This window comes from Zea mays, chromosome 10, assembly GCF_902167145.1.
Source record: "Zea mays cultivar B73 chromosome 10, Zm-B73-REFERENCE-NAM-5.0, whole genome shotgun sequence".
Classification (NCBI taxonomy): Eukaryota; Viridiplantae; Streptophyta; class Magnoliopsida; order Poales; family Poaceae; genus Zea; species Zea mays.
Window position 1 is genome coordinate 30,784,371 of NC_050105.1, and position 9,272 is coordinate 30,793,642.

The following is a 9,272-nucleotide window of genomic DNA, read 5'->3' on the forward strand; positions in this document are numbered from 1 at the left end:
TTGTGGATGGTCGAGGGGTGGCTCCGGGTTCTATGTTCGGGTTTGTTAGGATTTCCAAGAAGATCCTAGATCCATGGAGGGGTTGTTGCGTGACCTGCGCGCGAGATTTCTTGTCGGACACGAGGACAATGACGATGCTGACCATTGGGTCCCACATGGCAGTGGTTCTGGTCTAGTGCACGGACGCGGCTAGGACGCTGGTGACTTGGGCCCACCAGTCGGCACCAGGCACCAGTTGGGTTGTACGAGAGTGGGAGCTAGTGGGCCAAGAAGAGGAAATCGGCCCAGGTATGGTTTTTTTCTTTTTGTTCTTTTCTTTTTCTTATTTCTTTTTTCGTTTTTTTAAATCAGATTCAAATTCAATTTCACAAGCTTCAAATCTATTTAAATGAATACACAAAAATCCAGTGTGTATGCAAAGTATTATATTATTAATTAATTTATTTGTTATCCTATTTAAACAAATACTTTTAAATTTGCAATTTATACACCAAAAATAATTTCTAGTGAAAGAAAATTCTTAAGAGGGTACTTAGAACATATAATTCAACCAAGGGGTGACCAAATCATATAGAGATTTTTTTATTTAAATCTTTATGAGTAATATGTTTATTTGAGGTGATTTAGCTTCAAGGGTAAGAAAATCCTTGTTAGTAGTTATTCGCTTTTTTGGTTAGCATATTAATAAACCAAAAATGGAATTTTTGGTGTTACAAACCACCCGTAGAGGACCCGCGCACTTTTCCTGTGATCAGGCGAAGCCTCACGACTACCAGCGCGCCCCGATCGTGTGCGTGATAGGATTCCCACCGTGGCGAACCTCTCGTGCTCGGCGGCGGTGACCCAACTCCCACGGTGTTGGCGAGGTACGCGAGGGTAAAGCGGCGGGCAGGCTAGAAGGCGAGAGGTCAAGGGTTCCCTTATAAGTAGGACAAAGGAATCGCCCCCAAGGACCTGACCGCGACGGAGTTCTCGGGGTCTGTTGTGTGGCGCGATTTCGCTGGGAAGGCGACTCTGACAGGCTGGCCCCATGCGCCAGAGAGTCCGTGGTCAGCTAGTGGCTCGCGGTGACTGCGAAGTTCGTCCCATACGTCAGCGTCCCCTGCGCGCGCGAATGCATCTGGCGTCCATCGGCTGATCACGAGGTCCCACTTGTCGACGCTTGCACAAGACTGGGCCGCGGAGCAAAGAGGCAAGATGGGCTGGACGTGGCATTTCGGCCCATGCACCGTTTTATTCTTTTCTTTTCCTTTTCTTTTTCTGTTTTCTTTTGTTCTTTCTTTCCAATTTTAAATATTTAACTCAGTTTGAACTCTTGTTTTGAACTTCACAATTCCAAATATAATTTCAGAAATGCTTCCATTGGTTGCCATAACAATATTTATCATAATTACTCTTATTATTATTTTCGCACTCTTTTGTTTCTATGTATATAATTTCTTTTCTAGATCCCAATTTCATGTCAAAATTAGATTTGTTTTAATTATGATTTTTGAGTTTTAATGCACAAACAAAGGACGTCCAGCATGATGCATAATTTTTAGGTGTTTTTATTTGGTATTTATCTGAAAGAAAATGTGTCTCATGCATAAATCACCTCATCAAAAGAGCTCCTTTATTAATTTCAATGACAAAGGTCATGTTGGGGGCTTCCGAAGGTCCTCAAAAACATGATTTGATAATGTTTTCCAAGTGAAATATGTGAACAGGTATCTTCAGAATCGGGTTATGAATATACAAGAGTACGGTCAGGACGAAGCTTGAGTGCGACGGAAGGCGATTATGACGAAGGATAAGATGATCACGAAGCTATGCGCAGAAAAGCTTCAGCATGACAGCAGAAAAGGGGAATCGACTTAAAGATGAAAAGGCAAATTAGACCCCGAAGAATTACTATAGAATTATTGATAAATGTAAAGGGCATTAATGTAATTCTACACGGGCTGCGTCCCTTGCCTATAAATAGAAGAACAGTACTCCCGTACTGTTCACGTGAACTTGGCATTCGCTTTTCGCATCACGCCTGTACCTTTATTTTCCGTCAATCCGAAGGTACTTTTATAATTTGTTATTCTGAATATGATAATGAAAATAAAAATAAGTTGATGATAATATCTATATTATTCTTTGTATTCCGTATATGAATTCTTCTTTATCATCTATCGAGATTATGAAGGTTTCTTCCTTCATAACCTTCGTCCGGAATTTATTATATCCGAGGGGATATAATGTCTTGAAGGACGAAGGATTTTTATATTTAACACCTTTTATGTTGCCTTGTTCTTAACTTTTAGCATTTGAGAACAAGTCCCCAACAGGTCATGAGTACTCTATACTAGGGTTTACAAATCCTACCCCCCATTAAAAAGAATCTTGACCTCGAGATTAAGATGAACTAGGAAAGAGGTGGGGAAAATTTATTCGTAGCTCTTCTTCTCTCTCCCATGTAGCTTCATCTTCTCCATGATGATTCCACTGCACTTTGCACATTTTGATCACTTTACTCCTCATGACACGAGTCAAAGTATCAAGAATCTTGATAGGATACTCAGTATAAGTCAGATCATCCCAAACACTAAGATCCTCCATAGGTAGTTGCTCTTCTGGTACCCTGAGACACTTCTTCAACTGGGATACATGGAAGACATCATGTACATCCGCAAGATGGTCGGGTAGTTCGAGTTGGTAGGCAACTTCCCGCACTCGCTTTAGGATCATGAAGGGTGCAATAAAGTAAGGCGACAACTTCCCTTTAACTTTAAACCTTCTCATACCCCAGATCGGTGACACCTTCAAATACACATGATCACCCTCCTTGAATTCTAACTGCCTTCTTCGGGTATCTGCATAGCTTTTCTGTCTTGACTGTGCAGTTTTCAAGTTTTCTCGTATCAACCGTACTTGTTCTTCTGCCTCTTATATAATTTCTAGCCCAAAGAACTGCCTTTCACCAGTTTGATCCCAATATAGGGGAGTCCTACATTTTCTGCCATATAAAGCCTCAAACGGGAACATCTTCAAACTGGCCTGGTAACTATTATTTTAAGAGAACTCCGCATAAGGTAAACTCTTATCCTAACTGCCACCATGTTTAAGAGCACAAGCTCTTAACATATCTTCTAGTACTTGGTTGGTTCTCTCGGTCTGCCCATCAGTTTGAGGATGGTAGGCCGAGCTGAAATTCAACTTAGTGTCTAGGCACTCATGTAACTTCTGCCAAAACTGAGAAGTGAATTGAGATCCTCGGTCTGACACTATCTTCTTAGGTACTCCATGTAGACAAACTATCCGGGCCATAAACAACTCTGCTAGCTTGGCCCCCGTGTAATTAGACCTCACAGGAATGAAGTGAGCCACTTTTGTTAGTCTATCCACAATCACCTAAATAGAGTCATACCTAGCAGAAGTGTGGGGTATACCAACAATGAAGTCCATACCAATTTCTTCCCACTTCCACTCAGGTACCTTCGGCGGGTGAAGTAATCCAGTTGGTCTCTGATGTTTGGCTTTTACCCTTTGGCAAACATCACACACTGCCACATGCGAAGCAACATCCCTTTTCAGACCATACCACCAATACTTCCACCGAGCTTGGTATCTTCCATCCCACTATCTCTCTCACTTTAGCAGGATCCACTGATATTCCTCCATTAGAGATGATGTGCCCAAGGAATGGTACTTCTTCAAGCCAGAACTCACACTTGCTATACTTGGCATAGAGTTGATTATCCCTTAACTTCTGTAGCACCAATCGCAGATGTTCCTCATGATCACTACCATTCTTGGAATAAATCAGAAGCAAAAGGAGATAGCAGAAGCTGCAGCACAATAGAGTCAGCCGAAGCAAGTCTTGCATACTGCTTCGTACCATTCGCCTTACATTCCAGAATATGTAGGCAACCACCCTGCAGTTTCCGTTGCTTCGGCAAGCCAACCCCAAGCATCTTGGCAACAGCCTCCACCTCCACCACCAACGCAACGAGGCCAGCAACCAGAAGGGAGTCAGCACACTCACCTTCAGCGGGACTTCAGAGAAGAGTCCGAAGCTCGCACAGTCAATAGCACTGTGCCAGAGTCGAAGCATATTTACTGACAAATATCCTACCCCGACAGCAGCTTTTCGCATTCAGTATTATTTTCTTCTTAATAAGGAACAATTATGGGAGGTTTAAGTCCTTTTTGTCGTTTTCAATTTCTTGTAACAGTTTCGCTTTTTACCATAATGAAAGAATATATCTTCTCCATAGGCTTAAGTTGCTGAAGCATAAGAATTTATGGTGGCAAGGAGGACCTTCGAATTATCAAAAATTTATTCTAAAGGAACGCAGTGTAAATTCTTCAAAGCAGCAAAAAGTCGTTCCTAAGGGAGCGCAGTGTAAGTTTTCTGCTCAAAAGTCGTTCCGAAGGGAATGCAGAGCTTACAGCGAAAAATAAACGCTGATTCCGCTGAAAGTAAAAGGCGAAGAAGCTCCTAAGGGAGGCTTACAGCGAAAAATAAACGCTAATTCCGCTGAAGTAAAAGGCGAAGAAGCTCCTAAGGGAGGCTTGCAGTGGAAAAAAAATGTGTCAACCTTCGGCAAATATCATTTTGCATAACATCACATCATTACATCATTTGCATAGCATAACATCATACATCATATTGCATCAACAACGCAACAAGGGGGTCTCGGTATTGATATTCGAAGATTGTTTTGAAGAAATAGTGACAAGGCACAAAAAATAGCTATTGAAGAGTTATACCTTCGTCAAACTCTGAAATGGAAAGATCTATTGATTATTGATTTTACGAGGATTGGTTACTGATTTTATGAGAACACGGATATTATTTACAAAGCATGAAAAGAAGGGAAGGTGTTTTTTCGCCGAAGGCTCAAAAACGGTATGTATATGATGTTTCATGCATCGTAAAGAATAGAACTATAAACAGCTAATATATTACATTCAAAGTTACACAATATTACACACAACAAATGTTACATTCTAAATGTTTTTTACAATAACAACTAATCTTCCCTTAGAACTATCTCTGCAGCTTCGTTTAGTAGTTGATCAACAACTTTATCCATGATGGCTTCGGCCATTTTCCTAATTTCGTCGTCCCCCTTCGTGTGGGGGTCCGCAGATGGCTCGGCAGGTTCTGAGGGAGGAGAAGATACGGCTCTATTACTATTACAAACCGTGAATATTACAAGCCGTGAACAAGTTCGAAATCAAAAAATTACAACAAAGAATCAAAAACCACTAGTCAATACCTATTTGCCCTTCGGGCTTTGCACTTTTCTCAGCGGCCTCTGCTACTTTTCTAGCGTCATGAATGCCTTTTTCGCTTTTCCGTATAATTTCTTGGGCCATTTCCCGGCCACCATTGTCCCAGATGTCGGTGAAAAATTTTCCACCGACCAGGCTCGCTTCGGTCGAGGGGTCTTTTATATCTTCAGAGGACAAGGCGGCTTCGGATTGTGCCAAGGATTTCACGTGGTCACAGCCTTTCCTCTCCAAAATGGTAGCAATCCCCCTGGCACTCGAAAAGGCGCATATGTCTCCTCGACTACTAAAAATTTCTTCAAAAGATTCAGCTTCGTGGCTGATCCATCCAATTGGGCCTTCGGGGTCACCCCTTATGAAGTTCTCCTCACTTGAGAATGCGCCAACGCTGGCGAAGCTGGTTTTTATTGTCTTAACACATTCCATAGATTTTTCATAGCATCTTTTCTTAGATGCATGAAGCTCTTCAACATTTTTCTCCAAATGATTTGCCCATTGTTCACTGATTTCTCGTTTTGTTTCTTCAAGGGTGCGCTCCTCTTTAGCTCTGGCTAGTTGTTTTCGAAGATCTTCAATTTCACGCTTCTGAGCCTCAACTTGAGCTTTAAAAATAGCTTCGTCTTCTTTTATTCTATCTATCAATGAATATAATATTTTATATTTTTTGAGACCTTCGTTCCTTAGTTCAATTACTTCGGAATGAAGGTTGCTCAGGGCCATAATGCACCCTTCGTCTTCAGCATCTTTTTGAGCCCTGAGGGCATTGCTAAGTATAAGACCCTGCAAAAAAGTTTGGTTTCAATAAGCTTAAACAAATGAAAAATTTTGATTTCACGAAATAATACAAAAACCTCATTTTCGCACCTTTAAGCTATTATACGCCAAGTTGTCGGCTAGTTCGTCTTTTGATAGCACCGAGAGCCCGTTTCTAGTGTTGGGAATCCGAAGCTCTTGCTCATCTCCCGACAGACAGAAATCTCCTTGTTGTCATGGAGACAATACAAAAAGTCTTCTTCTCCACTGCCATTGAATATCAACGCCCCCTTTGGATATTTCAGTTTTTGGGCGTAAAACTGAGCCTCTTGCTTTTCTTTTTCAGTCAATTTTTTCCCCGAAGCATGACGAAAAATGTAATCGAAGGTTTCGGAAGATGCTTTGGGGGCGGCAGTGCCAGTTTTTTCAGCCGAAATTTGTTCTGCTATTTCTGTTCCTTCGGTTTCCAAGGATTTCACCTTGGTGGGCTCTGAAGGCCCAGCTTCAGTTCCAGATTGATGCTTTGAAGCTTCGACATCAAATGCTTCAATATGCACTTCGGAAGCTTCAACAATTTTCTTCGGAGTTGTGCATGAAGACTTAATTGTCTCCAAAACATCCAGCACATTAACCATCCTTTTTCTTTTGGGGTCACTGCTGGACCCTTTTGGCTTTTTGCTGCCTCAATTTTTGATGAAGGACTTAAAACTTCTGATGTCTTTGTTTCTTTAGCCCTCGGTTCTTCTATTTTTTCCATCGCCGGCACTTCGGCCAGCCCTTCAATATTTGGCAGGGGAGTTGGTTCTTTAGCTTCGGTGGCCGAAGAGGTCTCACCGGCAAACTCAGGCACTGTGGCCGGTTCAATATAACGTGGCCGGTGTGTGAGAACCTTTACCCTTTTCCTCTTCGGCGCCGGCTCGCTAGGAGCGGCTGAAGCAGCTTCCTTCGCAGAAGATGTATTCTTTCTTTTTTGACCCCGCGTTGGATAACGGTAGTCGGGGTAGACAAACCCAATTGCATCAAATACTCGGTTGAGTCTCTTCTTCTTTCGGCCTCCGAAGGCCGCTGATAGTGCAGTGTCTTCGGCCTTCGAGTATAATCCAAGCAATTCATCACTTATGGCCTCAATACTTTTTAGTGAGTCATCATGTGGCTCGACGAATTTATCTCCATATTGGAATGTGTATTTTAGCCTAACTAATCCACCTTCGTCAGTTTCTCTAACGGTTTCCTTTGGCATTTCCCACTTTTCTACAAGTGGCCATATTCTGAAGGCAATGTGTTCTTGGACCAAATCCCTTGTCCCAATAAAAGAGCAAACCACGCCGAAGGCTCTCTGGCATTCTTCGGCTGCTTCATTTATTTCCACCTTCGACCTCCGAAGGCCGAAGCGTTGCCAGATAGGGCGCATAATGATATCTTTAATATCTTCCCGTGTTTTCAAATCATTCTTCACATAAAACCATTCCGTCATCCAGTCGCCGGGCCACCTCTTTCGAAAGGTTGACACGGGACAGCTTGACCCAGACCGAGCGCCGAAGCTGTAGCAGCCAAAATTGTTGTGATACTGCTCTTTACCCCACGATTTTGACTCATACAATAGCTCATGTATGTTGCAGAAACTTTTTGCATTTTGTTCTAAACCTTGGCTCCTCACGGCCCAGACAAAGATGCCCATTCTTATGATTGCTTCGGGAGTAAGTTGATGAAGGTAGATTTCAAATATCTTCAGTACTTCCACGACAAAACTGCTCAAGGGAAACCGCAGTCCAGCCTTTAAGAAGCTTCGGAAGATTACGACTTCATTCTCTTCGGGAGTAGGCACAGTCTTCTCCCCGTCATTGTAGACATGTCTCAAAAATATCTCCCCCTCATGTTATCAAGATGACTCTGTTTAATGCTCGATTTTCCGAGGACTGTGTGACTTGGTCGCCACGGTCGATCTTCGGAGTCTTCACCCCCACTTTCTACATCATAGCTGTCACTGTCACCAGTGTCTTCAGATAAACCCTCCAAAATCTCCCTAGTGATCTTCTCTGTATTGGTCTTTGCTATTGATTGAAGAAACCCGAGATGCATCTCCTCAGACAGGCTCAGCTTCGATTCAGCAACGACTTTCTTATCTTCAGACATCTTCGCAAACGCTGAGAAAGTGCTCTCAAATCCGAAGCTTAAAAATTTAAAAAGCCAAGCAAGTGTTGTTGCGCACAGGCTAAAAGTCGAGTGAGCAAGAGCAGATGGCAAGAAAGCGTGCCAAATAAACTCGTGGTGAGCTCTTATTTATACACCTAGTGCGTTGAAAACTGGAGGGTCCCGCTTGTCAATGACTGTTGCTATTCTAGCAAAGGGAAGGTGTTTTTTCGGACCTTCGACTTAAAGCCTTCGTCCATGTCGCAATATGAATTTATCATTCTAGCAAATTTATATTGCGAGGGGCTACTGTTGGGGGCCTTCGGCTTCCGAAGGTCTTCAAAAACATGATTTGACAATGTTTTCCAAGTGAAATATGTGAACAGGTATCTTTAGAATCGGGTTATGAATATACAAGAGTACGGTCAGGACGAAGCTTGAGTGAGACGGAAGGCGATTATGATGAAGGATAAGATGATCACGAAGCTATGCGCAGAAAAGCTTCGACATGACAGCAGAAAAGGGGAACCGACTTAAAGATGAAAAGGCAAATTAGACCCCGAAGAATTACTATAGAGTTATTGATAAATGTAAAGAGCATTAATGTAATTCTACACGGGCTGCGTCCCTTGCCTATAAATAGAAGAAGAGTACTCCCGTACTGTTCACGTGAACTTGGCATTCGCTTTTCGCATCACGCCTGTACCTTTATTTTCCATCAATCCGAAGGTACTTTTATAATTTGTTATTCTGAATATGATAATGAAAATAAAAATAAGTTGATGATAATATCTATATTATTCTTTGTATTCCGTATATGAATTCTTCTTTATCATCTACCGAGATTACGAAGGTTTCTTCCTTCATAACCTTCGTCCGGAATTCATTATATCCGAGGGGATATAATGTCTTGAAGGATGAAGGATTTTTATATTTAACACCTTTTATGTTGCCTTGTTCTTAACTTTTATCATTTGAGAACAAGTCCCCAACAGGTCATGAGTACTCTATACTAGGGTTTACAAATCCTACCCCCCATTAAAAAGAATCTTGACCTCGAGATTAAGATGAACTAGGAAAGAGGTGGGGAAAATTTATTCGTAGCTCTTCTTCTCTCTCCC